This window comes from Ranitomeya imitator, chromosome 4 (assembly GCF_032444005.1).
Source record: "Ranitomeya imitator isolate aRanImi1 chromosome 4, aRanImi1.pri, whole genome shotgun sequence".
NCBI classification, from domain to species: domain Eukaryota; kingdom Metazoa; phylum Chordata; class Amphibia; order Anura; family Dendrobatidae; genus Ranitomeya; species Ranitomeya imitator.
In genome coordinates, this window is record NC_091285.1 from 453,945,400 (window position 1) to 453,961,959 (window position 16,560).

Here is a 16,560-nt window from a genome sequence, read left to right on the forward strand (position 1 = left end):
AAGCCTGTAGCAAGCAGATAGTATAGTTGCAGCGTATTTTGCTGTTGACCATTGCGCCATTGCAATGGATCTCTGTGTTAAGCTTGGTGCTGTGTTTATGTGCTGATGGTGTCTCTGGTGCTGTATTCATGTACTGATGATGGGTCTTGTGTTGAACTCATATGCTGATGTAGTCATATGCTGATGGAAGTGCTGTTTCCGCAGCCAGGCACTGACGGCGGTTCTGGTGATGTATCAATGTAGCTGTGGCAATCTTTAACTTACTAGACTTGATATTAGGTCATGCTAGGGTCAGTATGCCGTCCTGAAAATACAGCTGTCTGAATGAGGCCATTATTGGTCTGCCGAGCAAAAGTTTGACAAAAGCTCCCAGACACTATAGACAGCTTTGCCATCATTAGGGCGGCTGCTCTCTCTCCCAAAAATTGCAGTTTTCTTCACAGTCTCGCCTCCCTTGTCTGAAAGTGCCAAAACGAAAAAGGAGCCTGGCCAACAGGGGTTCATCTGATCATTCACATACCGCGTGTGCACTTTCTCGGAGTGCGATGCCAGAGGTGACGGCACAGCCAATCCTCGTTAGTATAGTGGTAAGTATCCCCGCCTGTCACGCGGGAGACCGGGGTTCGATTCCCCGACGGGGAGGCCTCTCTTATATTCTTGAATTTGCTCCGAGAAGCTGATCCTGCTGGCAATAAATTCATATTCAGGGGCTTTTGATATTTTATTGTTTGATTGTCACTTTACTGCCACCAGAAGTCTCTACATTGTGTGATAAATCCATCCCCCCCCCAAAAGGGAATTATTTGCGCTCATACCTATTTCCAGTTCTTTGCGTAGGGGATAAACGCCCCACCCATGGCCGGTTAGCTCAGTTGGTTAGAGCGTGGTGCTAATAACGCCAAGGTCGCGGGTTCGATCCCCGTACGGGCCAAGCACAGCTTTTTAGAGGTCCCGTGCACTCGTTTCATCCCAGGTAGGTCGATGCTGAAGCTTGTTTCTTTTTACTCCGCGTTTTGTTCATAGTGCTTTCTGTGTAGAATTGCATGCCTAACTGATTTGCAGAAGTAGTTGTCCCTATGGTGTGGTGGTGTTATTTGAAGCCTGTAGCAAGCAGATAGTATAGTTGCAGCGTATTTTGCTGTTGACCATTGCGCCATTGCAATGGATCTCTGTGTTAAGCTTGGTGCTGTGTTTATGTGCTGATGGTGTCTCTGGTGCTGTATTCATGTACTGATGATGGATCTTGTGTTGAACTCATATGCTGATGTAGTCATATGCTGATGGAAGTGCTGTTTCCGCAGCCAGGCACTGACGGCGGTTCTGGTGATGTATCAATGTAGCTGTGGCAATCTTTAACTTACTAGACTTGATATTAGGTCATGCTAGGGTCAGTATGCCGTCCTGAAAATACAGCTGTCTGAATGAGGCCATTATTGGTCTGCCGAGCAAAAGTTTGACAAAAGCTCCCAGACACTATAGACAGCTTTGCCATCATTAGGGCGGCTGCTCTCTCTCCCAAAAATTGCAGTTTTCTTCACAGTCTCGCCTCCCTTGTCTGAAAGTGCCAAAACGAAAAAGGAGCCTGGCCAACAGGGGTTCATCTGATCATTCACATACCGCGTGTGCACTTTCTCGGAGTGCGATGCCAGAGGTGACGGCACAGCCAATCCTCGTTAGTATAGTGGTAAGTATCCCCGCCTGTCACGCGGGAGACCGGGGTTCGATTCCCCGACGGGGAGGCCTCTCTTATATTCTTGAATTTGCTCCGAGAAGCTGATCCTGCTGGCAATAAATTCATATTCAGGGGCTTTTGATATTTTATTGTTTGATTGTCACTTTACTGCCACCAGAAGTCTCTACATTGTGTGATAAATCCATCTCCCCCCCAAAAGGGAATTATTTGCGCTCATACCTATTTCCAGTTCTTTGCGTAGGGGATAAACGCCCCACCCATGGCCGGTTAGCTCAGTTGGTTAGAGCGTGGTGCTAATAACGCCAAGGTCGCGGGTTCGATCCCCGTACGGGCCAAGCACAGCTTTTTAGAGGTCCCGTGCACTCGTTTCATCCCAGGTAGGTCGATGCTGAAGCTTGTTTCTTTTTACTCCGCGTTTTGTTCATAGTGCTTTCTGTGTAGAATTGCATGCCTAACTGATTTGCAGAAGTAGTTGTCCCTATGGTGTGGTGGTGTTATTTGAAGCCTGTAGCAAGCAGATAGTATAGTTGCAGCGTATTTTGCTGTTGACCATTGCGCCATTGCAATGGATCTCTGTGTTAAGCTTGGTGCTGTGTTTATGTGCTGATGGTGTCTCTGGTGCTGTATTCATGTACTGATGATGGGTCTTGTGTTGAACTCATATGCTGATGTAGTCATATGCTGATGGAAGTGCTGTTTCCGCAGCCAGGCACTGACGGCGGTTCTGGTGATGTATCAATGTAGCTGTGGCAATCTTTAACTTACTAGACTTGATATTAGGTCATGCTAGGGTCAGTATGCCGTCCTGAAAATACAGCTGTCTGAATGAGGCCATTATTGGTCTGCCGAGCAAAAGTTTGACAAAAGCTCCCAGACACTATAGACAGCTTTGCCATCATTAGGGCGGCTGCTCTCTCTCCCAAAAATTGCAGTTTTCTTCACAGTCTCGCCTCCCTTGTCTGAAAGTGCCAAAACGAAAAAGGAGCCTGGCCAACAGGGGTTCATCTGATCATTCACATACCGCGTGTGCACTTTCTCGGAGTGCGATGCCAGAGGTGACGGCACAGCCAATCCTCGTTAGTATAGTGGTAAGTATCCCCGCCTGTCACGCGGGAGACCGGGGTTCGATTCCCCGACGGGGAGGCCTCTCTTATATTCTTGAATTTGCTCCGAGAAGCTGATCCTGCTGGCAATAAATTCATATTCAGGGGCTTTTGATATTTTATTGTTTGATTGTCACTTTAATGCCACCAGAAGTCTCTACATTGTGTGATAAATCCATCCCCCCCCCAAAACGGAATTATTTGCGCTCATACCTATTTCCAGTTCTTTGCGTAGGGGATAAACGCCCCACCCATGGCCGGTTAGCTCAGTTGGTTAGAGCGTGGTGCTAATAACGCCAAGGTCGCGGGTTCGATCCCCGTACGGGCCAAGCACAGCTTTTTAGAGGTCCCGTGCACTCGTTTCATCCCAGGTAGGTCGATGCTGAAGCTTGTTTCTTTTTACTCCGCGTTTTGTTCATAGTGCTTTCTGTGTAGAATTGCATGCCTAACTGATTTGCAGAAGTAGTTGTCCCTATGGTGTGGTGGTGTTATTTGAAGCCTGTAGCAAGCAGATAGTATAGTTGCAGCGTATTTTGCTGTTGACCATTGCGCCATTGCAATGGATCTCTGTGTTAAGCTTGGTGCTGTGTTTATGTGCTGATGGTGTCTCTGGTGCTGTATTCATGTACTGATGATGGGTCTTGTGTTGAACTCATATGCTGATGTAGTCATATGCTGATGGAAGTGCTGTTTCCGCAGCCAGGCACTGACGGCGGTTCTGGTGATGTATCAATGTAGCTGTGGCAATCTTTAACTTACTAGACTTGATATTAGGTCATGCTAGGGTCAGTATGCCGTCCTGAAAATACAGCTGTCTGAATGAGGCCATTATTGGTCTGCCGAGCAAAAGTTTGACAAAAGCTCCCAGACACTATAGACAGCTTTGCCATCATTAGGGCGGCTGCTCTCTCTCCCAAAAATTGCAGTTTTCTTCACAGTCTCGCCTCCCTTGTCTGAAAGTGCCAAAACGAAAAAGGAGCCTGGCCAACAGGGGTTCATCTGATCATTCACATACCGCGTGTGCACTTTCTCGGAGTGCGATGCCAGAGGTGACGGCACAGCCAATCCTCGTTAGTATAGTGGTAAGTATCCCCGCCTGTCACGCGGGAGACCGGGGTTCGATTCCCCGACGGGGAGGCCTCTCTTATATTCTTGAATTTGCTCCGAGAAGCTGATCCTGCTGGCAATAAATTCATATTCAGGGGCTTTTGATATTTTATTGTTTGATTGTCACTTTACTGCCACCAGAAGTCTCTACATTGTGTGATAAATCCATCCCCCCCCCAAAACGGAATTATTTGCGCTCATACCTATTTCCAGTTCTTTGCGTAGGGGATAAACGCCCCACCCATGGCCGGTTAGCTCAGTTGGTTAGAGCGTGGTGCTAATAACGCCAAGGTCGCGGGTTCGATCCCCGTACGGGCCAAGCACAGCTTTTTAGAGGTCCCGTGCACTCGTTTCATCCCAGGTAGGTCGATGCTGAAGCTTGTTTCTTTTTACTCCGCGTTTTGTTCATAGTGCTTTCTGTGTAGAATTGCATGCCTAACTGATTTGCAGAAGTAGTTGTCCCTATGGTGTGGTGGTGTTATTTGAAGCCTGTAGCAAGCAGATAGTATAGTTGCAGCGTATTTTGCTGTTGACCATTGCGCCATTGCAATGGATCTCTGTGTTAAGCTTGGTGCTGTGTTTATGTGCTGATGGTGTCTCTGGTGCTGTATTCATGTACTGATGATGGGTCTTGTGTTGAACTCATATGCTGATGTAGTCATATGCTGATGGAAGTGCTGTTTCCGCAGCCAGGCACTGACGGCGGTTCTGGTGATGTATCAATGTAGCTGTGGCAATCTTTAACTTACTAGACTTGATATTAGGTCATGCTAGGGTCAGTATGCCGTCCTGAAAATACAGCTGTCTGAATGAGGCCATTATTGGTCTGCCGAGCAAAAGTTTGACAAAAGCTCCCAGACACTATAGACAGCTTTGCCATCATTAGGGCGGCTGCTCTCTCTCCCAAAAATTGCAGTTTTCTTCACAGTCTCGCCTCCCTTGTCTGAAAGTGCCAAAACGAAAAAGGAGCCTGGCCAACAGGGGTTCATCTGATCATTCACATACCGCGTGTGCACTTTCTCGGAGTGCGATGCCAGAGGTGACGGCACAGCCAATCCTCGTTAGTATAGTGGTAAGTATCCCCGCCTGTCACGCGGGAGACCGGGGTTCGATTCCCCGACGGGGAGGCCTCTCTTATATTCTTGAATTTGCTCCGAGAAGCTGATCCTGCTGGCAATAAATTCATATTCAGGGGCTTTTGATATTTTATTGTTTGATTGTCACTTTACTGCCACCAGAAGTCTCTACATTGTGTGATAAATCCATCCCCCCCCCAAAAGGGAATTATTTGCGCTCATACCTATTTCCAGTTCTTTGCGTAGGGGATAAACGCCCCACCCATGGCCGGTTAGCTCAGTTGGTTAGAGCGTGGTGCTAATAACGCCAAGGTCGCGGGTTCGATCCCCGTACGGGCCAAGCACAGCTTTTTAGAGGTCCCGTGCACTCGTTTCATCCCAGGTAGGTCGATGCTGAAGCTTGTTTCTTTTTACTCCGCGTTTTGTTCATAGTGCTTTCTGTGTAGAATTGCATGCCTAACTGATTTGCAGAAGTAGTTGTCCCTATGGTGTGGTGGTGTTATTTGAAGCCTGTAGCAAGCAGATAGTATAGTTGCAGCGTATTTTGCTGTTGACCATTGCGCCATTGCAATGGATCTCTGTGTTAAGCTTGGTGCTGTGTTTATGTGCTGATGGTGTCTCTGGTGCTGTATTCATGTACTGATGATGGGTCTTGTGTTGAACTCATATGCTGATGTAGTCATATGCTGATGGAAGTGCTGTTTCCGCAGCCAGGCACTGACGGCGGTTCTGGTGATGTATCAATGTAGCTGTGGCAATCTTTAACTTACTAGACTTGATATTAGGTCATGCTAGGGTCAGTATGCCGTCCTGAAAATACAGCTGTCTGAATGAGGCCATTATTGGTCTGCCGAGCAAAAGTTTGACAAAAGCTCCCAGACACTATAGACAGCTTTGCCATCATTAGGGCGGCTGCTCTCTCTCCCAAAAATTGCAGTTTTCTTCACAGTCTCGCCTCCCTTGTCTGAAAGTGCCAAAACGAAAAAGGAGCCTGGCCAACAGGGGTTCATCTGATCATTCACATACCGCGTGTGCACTTTCTCGGAGTGCGATGCCAGAGGTGACGGCACAGCCAATCCTCGTTAGTATAGTGGTAAGTATCCCCGCCTGTCACGCGGGAGACCGGGGTTCGATTCCCCGACGGGGAGGCCTCTCTTATATTCTTGAATTTGCTCCGAGAAGCTGATCCTGCTGGCAATAAATTCATATTCAGGGGCTTTTGATATTTTATTGTTTGATTGTCACTTTACTGCCACCAGAAGTCTCTACATTGTGTGATAAATCCATCCCCCCCCCAAAAGGGAATTATTTGCGCTCATACCTATTTCCAGTTCTTTGCGTAGGGGATAAACGCCCCACCCATGGCCGGTTAGCTCAGTTGGTTAGAGCGTGGTGCTAATAACGCCAAGGTCGCGGGTTCGATCCCCGTACGGGCCAAGCACAGCTTTTTAGAGGTCCCGTGCACTCGTTTCATCCCAGGTAGGTCGATGCTGAAGCTTGTTTCTTTTTACTCCGCGTTTTGTTCATAGTGCTTTCTGTGTAGAATTGCATGCCTAACTGATTTGCAGAAGTAGTTGTCCCTATGGTGTGGTGGTGTTATTTGAAGCCTGTAGCAAGCAGATAGTATAGTTGCAGCGTATTTTGCTGTTGACCATTGCGCCATTGCAATGGATCTCTGTGTTAAGCTTGGTGCTGTGTTTATGTGCTGATGGTGTCTCTGGTGCTGTATTCATGTACTGATGATGGGTCTTGTGTTGAACTCATATGCTGATGTAGTCATATGCTGATGGAAGTGCTGTTTCCGCAGCCAGGCACTGACGGCGGTTCTGGTGATGTATCAATGTAGCTGTGGCAATCTTTAACTTACTAGACTTGATATTAGGTCATGCTAGGGTCAGTATGCCGTCCTGAAAATACAGCTGTCTGAATGAGGCCATTATTGGTCTGCCGAGCAAAAGTTTGACAAAAGCTCCCAGACACTATAGACAGCTTTGCCATCATTAGGGCGGCTGCTCTCTCTCCCAAAAATTGCAGTTTTCTTCACAGTCTCGCCTCCCTTGTCTGAAAGTGCCAAAACGAAAAAGGAGCCTGGCCAACAGGGGTTCATCTGATCATTCACATACCGCGTGTGCACTTTCTCGGAGTGCGATGCCAGAGGTGACGGCACAGCCAATCCTCGTTAGTATAGTGGTAAGTATCCCCGCCTGTCACGCGGGAGACCGGGGTTTGATTCCCCGACGGGGAGGCCTCTCTTATATTCTTGAATTTGCTCCGAGAAGCTGATCCTGCTGGCAATAAATTCATATTCAGGGGCTTTTGATATTTTATTGTTTGATTGTCACTTTACTGCCACCAGAAGTCTCTACATTGTGTGATAAATCCATCCCCCCCCCAAAAGGGAATTATTTGCGCTCATACCTATTTCCAGTTCTTTGCGTAGGGGATAAACGCCCCACCCATGGCCGGTTAGCTCAGTTGGTTAGAGCGTGGTGCTAATAACGCCAAGGTCGCGGGTTCGATCCCCGTACGGGCCAAGCACAGCTTTTTAGAGGTCCCGTGCACTCGTTTCATCCCAGGTAGGTCGATGCTGAAGCTTGTTTCTTTTTACTCCGCGTTTTGTTCATAGTGCTTTCTGTGTAGAATTGCATGCCTAACTGATTTGCAGAAGTAGTTGTCCCTATGGTGTGGTGGTGTTATTTGAAGCCTGTAGCAAGCAGATAGTATAGTTGCAGCGTATTTTGCTGTTGACCATTGCGCCATTGCAATGGATCTCTGTGTTAAGCTTGGTGCTGTGTTTATGTGCTGATGGTGTCTCTGGTGCTGTATTCATGTACTGATGATGGGTCTTGTGTTGAACTCATATGCTGATGTAGTCATATGCTGATGGAAGTGCTGTTTCCGCAGCCAGGCACTGACGGCGGTTCTGGTGATGTATCAATGTAGCTGTGGCAATCTTTAACTTACTAGACTTGATATTAGGTCATGCTAGGGTCAGTATGCCGTCCTGAAAATACAGCTGTCTGAATGAGGCCATTATTGGTCTGCCGAGCAAAAGTTTGACAAAAGCTCCCAGACACTATAGACAGCTTTGCCATCATTAGGGCGGCTCCTCTCTCTCCCAAAAATTGCAGTTTTCTTCACAGTCTCGCCTCCCTTGTCTGAAAGTGCCAAAACGAAAAAGGAGCCTGGCCAACAGGGGTTCATCTGATCATTCACATACCGCGTGTGCACTTTCTCGGAGTGCGATGCCAGAGGTGACGGCACAGCCAATCCTCGTTAGTATAGTGGTAAGTATCCCCGCCTGTCACGCGGGAGACCGGGGTTCGATTCCCCGACGGGGAGGCCTCTCTTATATTCTTGAATTTGCTCCGAGAAGCTGATCCTGCTGGCAATAAATTCATATTCAGGGGCTTTTGATATTTTATTGTTTGATTGTCACTTTACTGCCACCAGAAGTCTCTACATTGTGTGATAAATCCATCCCCCCCCCAAAAGGGAATTATTTGCGCTCATACCTATTTCCAGTTCTTTGCGTAGGGGATAAACGCCCCACCCATGGCCGGTTAGCTCAGTTGGTTAGAGCGTGGTGCTAATAACGCCAAGGTCGCGGGTTCGATCCCCGTACGGGCCAAGCACAGCTTTTTAGAGGTCCCGTGCACTCGTTTCATCCCAGGTAGGTCGATGCTGAAGCTTGTTTCTTTTTACTCCGCGTTTTGTTCATAGTGCTTTCTGTGTAGAATTGCATGCCTAACTGATTTGCAGAAGTAGTTGTCCCTATGGTGTGGTGGTGTTATTTGAAGCCTGTAGCAAGCAGATAGTATAGTTGCAGCGTATTTTGCTGTTGACCATTGCGCCATTGCAATGGATCTCTGTGTTAAGCTTGGTGCTGTGTTTATGTGCTGATGGTGTCTCTGGTGCTGTATTCATGTACTGATGATGGGTCTTGTGTTGAACTCATATGCTGATGTAGTCATATGCTGATGGAAGTGCTGTTTCCGCAGCCAGGCACTGACGGCGGTTCTGGTGATGTATCAATGTAGCTGTGGCAATCTTTAACTTACTAGACTTGATATTAGGTCATGCTAGGGTCAGTATGCCGTCCTGAAAATACAGCTGTCTGAATGAGGCCATTATTGGTCTGCCGAGCAAAAGTTTGACAAAAGCTCCCAGACACTATAGACAGCTTTGCCATCATTAGGGCGGCTCCTCTCTCTCCCAAAAATTGCAGTTTTCTTCACAGTCTCGCCTCCCTTGTCTGAAAGTGCCAAAACGAAAAAGGAGCCTGGCCAACAGGGGTTCATCTGATCATTCACATACCGCGTGTGCACTTTCTCGGAGTGCGATGCCAGAGGTGACGGCACAGCCAATCCTCGTTAGTATAGTGGTAAGTATCCCCGCCTGTCACGCGGGAGACCGGGGTTCGATTCCCCGACGGGGAGGCCTCTCTTATATTCTTGAATTTGCTCCGAGAAGCTGATCCTGCTGGCAATAAATTCATATTCAGGGGCTTTTGATATTTTATTGTTTGATTGTCACTTTACTGCCACCAGAAGTCTCTACATTGTGTGATAAATCCATCCCCCCCCCAAAAGGGAATTATTTGCGCTCATACCTATTTCCAGTTCTTTGCGTAGGGGATAAATGCCCCACCCATGGCCGGTTAGCTCAGTTGGTTAGAGCGTGGTGCTAATAACGCCAAGGTCGCGGGTTCGATCCCCGTACGGGCCAAGCACAGCTTTTTAGAGGTCCCGTGCACTCGTTTCATCCCAGGTAGGTCGATGCTGAAGCTTGTTTCTTTTTACTCCGCGTTTTGTTCATAGTGCTTTCTGTGTAGAATTGCATGCCTAACTGATTTGCAGAAGTAGTTGTCCCTATGGTGTGGTGGTGTTATTTGAAGCCTGTAGCAAGCAGATAGTATAGTTGCAGCGTATTTTGCTGTTGACCATTGCGCCATTGCAATGGATCTCTGTGTTAAGCTTGGTGCTGTGTTTATGTGCTGATGGTGTCTCTGGTGCTGTATTCATGTACTGATGATGGGTCTTGTGTTGAACTCATATGCTGATGTAGTCATATGCTGATGGAAGTGCTGTTTCCGCAGCCAGGCACTGACGGCGGTTCTGGTGATGTATCAATGTAGCTGTGGCAATCTTTAACTTACTAGACTTGATATTAGGTCATGCTAGGGTCAGTATGCCGTCCTGAAAATACAGCTGTCTGAATGAGGCCATTATTGGTCTGCCGAGCAAAAGTTTGACAAAAGCTCCCAGACACTATAGACAGCTTTGCCATCATTAGGGCGGCTGCTCTCTCTCCCAAAAATTGCAGTTTTCTTCACAGTCTCGCCTCCCTTGTCTGAAAGTGCCAAAACGAAAAAGGAGCCTGGCCAACAGGGGTTCATCTGATCATTCACATACCGCGTGTGCACTTTCTCGGAGTGCGATGCCAGAGGTGACGGCACAGCCAATCCTCGTTAGTATAGTGGTAAGTATCCCCGCCTGTCACGCGGGAGACCGGGGTTCGATTCCCCGACGGGGAGGCCTCTCTTATATTCTTGAATTTGCTCCGAGAAGCTGATCCTGCTGGCAATAAATTCATATTCAGGGGCTTTTGATATTTTATTGTTTGATTGTCACTTTACTGCCACCAGAAGTCTCTACATTGTGTGATAAATCCATCCCCCCCCCAAAAGGGAATTATTTGCGCTCATACCTATTTCCAGTTCTTTGCGTAGGGGATAAACGCCCCACCCATGGCCGGTTAGCTCAGTTGGTTAGAGCGTGGTGCTAATAACGCCAAGGTCGCGGGTTCGATCCCCGTACGGGCCAAGCACAGCTTTTTAGAGGTCCCGTGCACTCGTTTCATCCCAGGTAGGTCGATGCTGAAGCTTGTTTCTTTTTACTCCGCGTTTTGTTCATAGTGCTTTCTGTGTAGAATTGCATGCCTAACTGATTTGCAGAAGTAGTTGTCCCTATGGTGTGGTGGTGTTATTTGAAGCCTGTAGCAAGCAGATAGTATAGTTGCAGCGTATTTTGCTGTTGACCATTGCGCCATTGCAATGGATCTCTGTGTTAAGCTTGGTGCTGTGTTTATGTGCTGATGGTGTCTCTGGTGCTGTATTCATGTACTGATGATGGGTCTTGTGTTGAACTCATATGCTGATGTAGTCATATGCTGATGGAAGTGCTGTTTCCGCAGCCAGGCACTGACGGCGGTTCTGGTGATGTATCAATGTAGCTGTGGCAATCTTTAACTTACTAGACTTGATATTAGGTCATGCTAGGGTCAGTATGCCGTCCTGAAAATACAGCTGTCTGAATGAGGCCATTATTGGTCTGCCGAGCAAAAGTTTGACAAAAGCTCCCAGACACTATAGACAGCTTTGCCATCATTAGGGCGGCTGCTCTCTCTCCCAAAAATTGCAGTTTTCTTCACAGTCTCGCCTCCCTTGTCTGAAAGTGCCAAAACGAAAAAGGAGCCTGGCCAACAGGGGTTCATCTGATCATTCACATACCGCGTGTGCACTTTCTCGGAGTGCGATGCCAGAGGTGACGGCACAGCCAATCCTCGTTAGTATAGTGGTAAGTATCCCCGCCTGTCACGCGGGAGACCGGGGTTCGATTCCCCGACGGGGAGGCCTCTCTTATATTCTTGAATTTGCTCCGAGAAGCTGATCCTGCTGGCAATAAATTCATATTCAGGGGCTTTTGATATTTTATTGTTTGATTGTCACTTTACTGCCACCAGAAGTCTCTACATTGTGTGATAAATCCATCCCCCCCCCAAAAGGGAATTATTTGCGCTCATACCTATTTCCAGTTCTTTGCGTAGGGGATAAACGCCCCACCCATGGCCGGTTAGCTCAGTTGGTTAGAGCGTGGTGCTAATAACGCCAAGGTCGCGGGTTCGATCCCCGTACGGGCCAAGCACAGCTTTTTAGAGGTCCCGTGCACTCGTTTCATCCCAGGTAGGTCGATGCTGAAGCTTGTTTCTTTTTACTCCGCGTTTTGTTCATAGTGCTTTCTGTGTAGAATTGCATGCCTAACTGATTTGCAGAAGTAGTTGTCCCTATGGTGTGGTGGTGTTATTTGAAGCCTGTAGCAAGCAGATAGTATAGTTGCAGCGTATTTTGCTGTTGACCATTGCGCCATTGCAATGGATCTCTGTGTTAAGCTTGGTGCTGTGTTTATGTGCTGATGGTGTCTCTGGTGCTGTATTCATGTACTGATGATGGGTCTTGTGTTGAACTCATATGCTGATGTAGTCATATGCTGATGGAAGTGCTGTTTCCGCAGCCAGGCACTGACGGCGGTTCTGGTGATGTATCAATGTAGCTGTGGCAATCTTTAACTTACTAGACTTGATATTAGGTCATGCTAGGGTCAGTATGCCGTCCTGAAAATACAGCTGTCTGAATGAGGCCATTATTGGTCTGCCGAGCAAAAGTTTGACAAAAGCTCCCAGACACTATAGACAGCTTTGCCATCATTAGGGCGGCTGCTCTCTCTCCCAAAAATTGCAGTTTTCTTCACAGTCTCGCCTCCCTTGTCTGAAAGTGCCAAAACGAAAAAGGAGCCTGGCCAACAGGGGTTCATCTGATCATTCACATACCGCGTGTGCACTTTCTCGGAGTGCGATGCCAGAGGTGACGGCACAGCCAATCCTCGTTAGTATAGTGGTAAGTATCCCCGCCTGTCACGCGGGAGACCGGGGTTCGATTCCCCGACGGGGAGGCCTCTCTTATATTCTTGAATTTGCTCCGAGAAGCTGATCCTGCTGGCAATAAATTCATATTCAGGGGCTTTTGATATTTTATTGTTTGATTGTCACTTTACTGCCACCAGAAGTCTCTACATTGTGTGATAAATCCATCCCCCCCCCAAAACGGAATTATTTGCGCTCATACCTATTTCCAGTTCTTTGCGTAGGGGATAAACGCCCCACCCATGGCCGGTTAGCTCAGTTGGTTAGAGCGTGGTGCTAATAACGCCAAGGTCGCGGGTTCGATCCCCGTACGGGCCAAGCACAGCTTTTTAGAGGTCCCGTGCACTCGTTTCATCCCAGGTAGGTCGATGCTGAAGCTTGTTTCTTTTTACTCCGCGTTTTGTTCATAGTGCTTTCTGTGTAGAATTGCATGCCTAACTGATTTGCAGAAGTAGTTGTCCCTATGGTGTGGTGGTGTTATTTGAAGCCTGTAGCAAGCAGATAGTATAGTTGCAGCGTATTTTGCTGTTGACCATTGCGCCATTGCAATGGATCTCTGTGTTAAGCTTGGTGCTGTGTTTATGTGCTGATGGTGTCTCTGGTGCTGTATTCATGTACTGATGATGGGTCTTGTGTTGAACTCATATGCTGATGTAGTCATATGCTGATGGAAGTGCTGTTTCCGCAGCCAGGCACTGACGGCGGTTCTGGTGATGTATCAATGTAGCTGTGGCAATCTTTAACTTACTAGACTTGATATTAGGTCATGCTAGGGTCAGTATGCCGTCCTGAAAATACAGCTGTCTGAATGAGGCCATTATTGGTCTGCCGAGCAAAAGTTTGACAAAAGCTCCCAGACACTATAGACAGCTTTGCCATCATTAGGGCGGCTGCTCTCTCTCCCAAAAATTGCAGTTTTCTTCACAGTCTCGCCTCCCTTGTCTGAAAGTGCCAAAACGAAAAAGGAGCCTGGCCAACAGGGGTTCATCTGATCATTCACATACCGCGTGTGCACTTTCTCGGAGTGCGATGCCAGAGGTGACGGCACAGCCAATCCTCGTTAGTATAGTGGTAAGTATCCCCGCCTGTCACGCGGGAGACCGGGGTTCGATTCCCCGACGGGGAGGCCTCTCTTATATTCTTGAATTTGCTCCGAGAAGCTGATCCTGCTGGCAATAAATTCATATTCAGGGGCTTTTGATATTTTATTGTTTGATTGTCACTTTACTGCCACCAGAAGTCTCTACATTGTGTGATAAATCCATCCCCCCCCCAAAAGGGAATTATTTGCGCTCATACCTATTTCCAGTTCTTTGCGTAGGGGATAAACGCCCCACCCATGGCCGGTTAGCTCAGTTGGTTAGAGCGTGGTGCTAATAACGCCAAGGTCGCGGGTTCGATCCCCGTACGGGCCAAGCACAGCTTTTTAGAGGTCCCGTGCACTCGTTTCATCCCAGGTAGGTCGATGCTGAAGCTTGTTTCTTTTTACTCCGCGTTTTGTTCATAGTGCTTTCTGTGTAGAATTGCATGCCTAACTGATTTGCAGAAGTAGTTGTCCCTATGGTGTGGTGGTGTTATTTGAAGCCTGTAGCAAGCAGATAGTATAGTTGCAGCGTATTTTGCTGTTGACCATTGCGCCATTGCAATGGATCTCTGTGTTAAGCTTGGTGCTGTGTTTATGTGCTGATGGTGTCTCTGGTGCTGTATTCATGTACTGATGATGGGTCTTGTGTTGAACTCATATGCTGATGTAGTCATATGCTGATGGAAGTGCTGTTTCCGCAGCCAGGCACTGACGGCGGTTCTGGTGATGTATCAATGTAGCTGTGGCAATCTTTAACTTACTAGACTTGATATTAGGTCATGCTAGGGTCAGTATGCCGTCCTGAAAATACAGCTGTCTGAATGAGGCCATTATTGGTCTGCCGAGCAAAAGTTTGACAAAAGCTCCCAGACACTATAGACAGCTTTGCCATCATTAGGGCGGCTGCTCTCTCTCCCAAAAATTGCAGTTTTCTTCACAGTCTCGCCTCCCTTGTCTGAAAGTGCCAAAACGAAAAAGGAGCCTGGCCAACAGGGGTTCATCTGATCATTCACATACCGCGTGTGCACTTTCTCGGAGTGCGATGCCAGAGGTGACGGCACAGCCAATCCTCGTTAGTATAGTGGTAAGTATCCCCGCCTGTCACGCGGGAGACCGGGGTTCGATTCCCCGACGGGGAGGCCTCTCTTATATTCTTGAATTTGCTCCGAGAAGCTGATCCTGCTGGCAATAAATTCATATTCAGGGGCTTTTGATATTTTATTGTTTGATTGTCACTTTACTGCCACCAGAAGTCTCTACATTGTGTGATAAATCCATCCCCCCCCCAAAAGGGAATTATTTGCGCTCATACCTATTTCCAGTTCTTTGCGTAGGGGATAAACGCCCCACCCATGGCCGGTTAGCTCAGTTGGTTAGAGCGTGGTGCTAATAACGCCAAGGTCGCGGGTTCGATCCCCGTACGGGCCAAGCACAGCTTTTTAGAGGTCCCGTGCACTCGTTTCATCCCAGGTAGGTCGATGCTGAAGCTTGTTTCTTTTTACTCCGCGTTTTGTTCATAGTGCTTTCTGTGTAGAATTGCATGCCTAACTGATTTGCAGAAGTAGTTGTCCCTATGGTGTGGTGGTGTTATTTGAAGCCTGTAGCAAGCAGATAGTATAGTTGCAGCGTATTTTGCTGTTGACCATTGCGCCATTGCAATGGATCTCTGTGTTAAGCTTGGTGCTGTGTTTATGTGCTGATGGTGTCTCTGGTGCTGTATTCATGTACTGATGATGGGTCTTGTGTTGAACTCATATGCTGATGTAGTCATATGCTGATGGAAGTGCTGTTTCCGCAGCCAGGCACTGACGGCGGTTCTGGTGATGTATCAATGTAGCTGTGGCAATCTTTAACTTACTAGACTTGATATTAGGTCATGCTAGGGTCAGTATGCCGTCCTGAAAATACAGCTGTCTGAATGAGGCCATTATTGGTCTGCCGAGCAAAAGTTTGACAAAAGCTCCCAGACACTATAGACAGCTTTGCCATCATTAGGGCGGCTGCTCTCTCTCCCAAAAATTGCAGTTTTCTTCACAGTCTCGCCTCCCTTGTCTGAAAGTGCCAAAACGAAAAAGGAGCCTGGCCAACAGGGGTTCATCTGATCATTCACATACCGCGTGTGCACTTTCTCGGAGTGCGATGCCAGAGGTGACGGCACAGCCAATCCTCGTTAGTATAGTGGTAAGTATCCCCGCCTGTCACGCGGGAGACCGGGGTTCGATTCCCCGACGGGGAGGCCTCTCTTATATTCTTGAATTTGCTCCGAGAAGCTGATCCTGCTGGCAATAAATTCATATTCAGGGGCTTTTGATATTTTATTGTTTGATTGTCACTTTACTGCCACCAGAAGTCTCTACATTGTGTGATAAATCCATCCCCCCCCCAAAACGGAATTATTTGCGCTCATACCTATTTCCAGTTCTTTGCGTAGGGGATAAACGCCCCACCCATGGCCGGTTAGCTCAGTTGGTTAGAGCGTGGTGCTAATAACGCCAAGGTCGCGGGTTCGATCCCCGTACGGGCCAAGCACAGCTTTTTAGAGGTCCCGTGCACTCGTTTCATCCCAGGTAGGTCGATGCTGAAGCTTGTTTCTTTTTACTCCGCGTTTTGTTCATAGTGCTTTCTGTGTAGAATTGCATGCCTAACTGATTTGCAGAAGTAGTTGTCCCTATGGTGTGGTGGTGTTATTTGAAGCCTGTAGCAAGCAGATAGTATAGTTGCAGCGTATTTTGCTGTTGACCATTGCGCCATTGCAATGGATCTCTGTGTTAAGCTTGGTGCTGTGTTTATGTGCTG

At 47.7% G+C, this 16,560-nt stretch overlaps 29 non-coding genes across 29 annotated transcripts; all 29 read left to right on the top strand.

The window, feature by feature from the left end:
* The first annotated feature begins 570 nt into the window (after positions 1-570).
* TRNAD-GUC (transfer RNA aspartic acid (anticodon GUC)) lies at positions 571-642 on the top strand. Its single transcript has one exon. It is a non-coding gene; the product is annotated as a tRNA-Asp (tRNA).
* A 215-nt stretch (positions 643-857) lies between these two features.
* Positions 858-931, top strand: TRNAI-AAU (transfer RNA isoleucine (anticodon AAU)). The gene has a single exon. It is a non-coding gene; the product is annotated as a tRNA-Ile (tRNA).
* Positions 932-1,667: 736 nt separating this feature from the next.
* On the top strand, positions 1,668-1,739 carry TRNAD-GUC (transfer RNA aspartic acid (anticodon GUC)). The gene has a single exon. It is a non-coding gene; the product is annotated as a tRNA-Asp (tRNA).
* Positions 1,740-1,954: 215 nt separating this feature from the next.
* On the top strand, positions 1,955-2,028 carry TRNAI-AAU (transfer RNA isoleucine (anticodon AAU)). The gene has a single exon. It is a non-coding gene; the product is annotated as a tRNA-Ile (tRNA).
* Positions 2,029-2,764: 736 nt separating this feature from the next.
* Positions 2,765-2,836, top strand: TRNAD-GUC (transfer RNA aspartic acid (anticodon GUC)). The gene has a single exon. It is a non-coding gene; the product is annotated as a tRNA-Asp (tRNA).
* A 215-nt stretch (positions 2,837-3,051) lies between these two features.
* Positions 3,052-3,125, top strand: TRNAI-AAU (transfer RNA isoleucine (anticodon AAU)). Its single transcript has one exon. It is a non-coding gene; the product is annotated as a tRNA-Ile (tRNA).
* Positions 3,126-3,861: 736 nt separating this feature from the next.
* TRNAD-GUC (transfer RNA aspartic acid (anticodon GUC)) lies at positions 3,862-3,933 on the top strand. The gene has a single exon. It is a non-coding gene; the product is annotated as a tRNA-Asp (tRNA).
* Positions 3,934-4,148: 215 nt separating this feature from the next.
* Positions 4,149-4,222, top strand: TRNAI-AAU (transfer RNA isoleucine (anticodon AAU)). Its single transcript has one exon. It is a non-coding gene; the product is annotated as a tRNA-Ile (tRNA).
* A 736-nt stretch (positions 4,223-4,958) lies between these two features.
* On the top strand, positions 4,959-5,030 carry TRNAD-GUC (transfer RNA aspartic acid (anticodon GUC)). Its single transcript has one exon. It is a non-coding gene; the product is annotated as a tRNA-Asp (tRNA).
* Positions 5,031-5,245: 215 nt separating this feature from the next.
* TRNAI-AAU (transfer RNA isoleucine (anticodon AAU)) lies at positions 5,246-5,319 on the top strand. The gene has a single exon. It is a non-coding gene; the product is annotated as a tRNA-Ile (tRNA).
* Positions 5,320-6,055: 736 nt separating this feature from the next.
* TRNAD-GUC (transfer RNA aspartic acid (anticodon GUC)) lies at positions 6,056-6,127 on the top strand. Its single transcript has one exon. It is a non-coding gene; the product is annotated as a tRNA-Asp (tRNA).
* Positions 6,128-6,342: 215 nt separating this feature from the next.
* TRNAI-AAU (transfer RNA isoleucine (anticodon AAU)) lies at positions 6,343-6,416 on the top strand. The gene has a single exon. It is a non-coding gene; the product is annotated as a tRNA-Ile (tRNA).
* A 1,023-nt stretch (positions 6,417-7,439) lies between these two features.
* TRNAI-AAU (transfer RNA isoleucine (anticodon AAU)) lies at positions 7,440-7,513 on the top strand. The gene has a single exon. It is a non-coding gene; the product is annotated as a tRNA-Ile (tRNA).
* A 736-nt stretch (positions 7,514-8,249) lies between these two features.
* Positions 8,250-8,321, top strand: TRNAD-GUC (transfer RNA aspartic acid (anticodon GUC)). Its single transcript has one exon. It is a non-coding gene; the product is annotated as a tRNA-Asp (tRNA).
* Positions 8,322-8,536: 215 nt separating this feature from the next.
* Positions 8,537-8,610, top strand: TRNAI-AAU (transfer RNA isoleucine (anticodon AAU)). Its single transcript has one exon. It is a non-coding gene; the product is annotated as a tRNA-Ile (tRNA).
* Positions 8,611-9,346: 736 nt separating this feature from the next.
* TRNAD-GUC (transfer RNA aspartic acid (anticodon GUC)) lies at positions 9,347-9,418 on the top strand. Its single transcript has one exon. It is a non-coding gene; the product is annotated as a tRNA-Asp (tRNA).
* A 215-nt stretch (positions 9,419-9,633) lies between these two features.
* TRNAI-AAU (transfer RNA isoleucine (anticodon AAU)) lies at positions 9,634-9,707 on the top strand. The gene has a single exon. It is a non-coding gene; the product is annotated as a tRNA-Ile (tRNA).
* Positions 9,708-10,443: 736 nt separating this feature from the next.
* On the top strand, positions 10,444-10,515 carry TRNAD-GUC (transfer RNA aspartic acid (anticodon GUC)). The gene has a single exon. It is a non-coding gene; the product is annotated as a tRNA-Asp (tRNA).
* A 215-nt stretch (positions 10,516-10,730) lies between these two features.
* TRNAI-AAU (transfer RNA isoleucine (anticodon AAU)) lies at positions 10,731-10,804 on the top strand. Its single transcript has one exon. It is a non-coding gene; the product is annotated as a tRNA-Ile (tRNA).
* Positions 10,805-11,540: 736 nt separating this feature from the next.
* TRNAD-GUC (transfer RNA aspartic acid (anticodon GUC)) lies at positions 11,541-11,612 on the top strand. The gene has a single exon. It is a non-coding gene; the product is annotated as a tRNA-Asp (tRNA).
* Positions 11,613-11,827: 215 nt separating this feature from the next.
* TRNAI-AAU (transfer RNA isoleucine (anticodon AAU)) lies at positions 11,828-11,901 on the top strand. The gene has a single exon. It is a non-coding gene; the product is annotated as a tRNA-Ile (tRNA).
* Positions 11,902-12,637: 736 nt separating this feature from the next.
* Positions 12,638-12,709, top strand: TRNAD-GUC (transfer RNA aspartic acid (anticodon GUC)). Its single transcript has one exon. It is a non-coding gene; the product is annotated as a tRNA-Asp (tRNA).
* A 215-nt stretch (positions 12,710-12,924) lies between these two features.
* On the top strand, positions 12,925-12,998 carry TRNAI-AAU (transfer RNA isoleucine (anticodon AAU)). Its single transcript has one exon. It is a non-coding gene; the product is annotated as a tRNA-Ile (tRNA).
* Positions 12,999-13,734: 736 nt separating this feature from the next.
* Positions 13,735-13,806, top strand: TRNAD-GUC (transfer RNA aspartic acid (anticodon GUC)). The gene has a single exon. It is a non-coding gene; the product is annotated as a tRNA-Asp (tRNA).
* Positions 13,807-14,021: 215 nt separating this feature from the next.
* TRNAI-AAU (transfer RNA isoleucine (anticodon AAU)) lies at positions 14,022-14,095 on the top strand. Its single transcript has one exon. It is a non-coding gene; the product is annotated as a tRNA-Ile (tRNA).
* Positions 14,096-14,831: 736 nt separating this feature from the next.
* On the top strand, positions 14,832-14,903 carry TRNAD-GUC (transfer RNA aspartic acid (anticodon GUC)). Its single transcript has one exon. It is a non-coding gene; the product is annotated as a tRNA-Asp (tRNA).
* A 215-nt stretch (positions 14,904-15,118) lies between these two features.
* On the top strand, positions 15,119-15,192 carry TRNAI-AAU (transfer RNA isoleucine (anticodon AAU)). The gene has a single exon. It is a non-coding gene; the product is annotated as a tRNA-Ile (tRNA).
* A 736-nt stretch (positions 15,193-15,928) lies between these two features.
* Positions 15,929-16,000, top strand: TRNAD-GUC (transfer RNA aspartic acid (anticodon GUC)). The gene has a single exon. It is a non-coding gene; the product is annotated as a tRNA-Asp (tRNA).
* A 215-nt stretch (positions 16,001-16,215) lies between these two features.
* Positions 16,216-16,289, top strand: TRNAI-AAU (transfer RNA isoleucine (anticodon AAU)). Its single transcript has one exon. It is a non-coding gene; the product is annotated as a tRNA-Ile (tRNA).
* Positions 16,290-16,560: the final 271 nt, after the last annotated feature.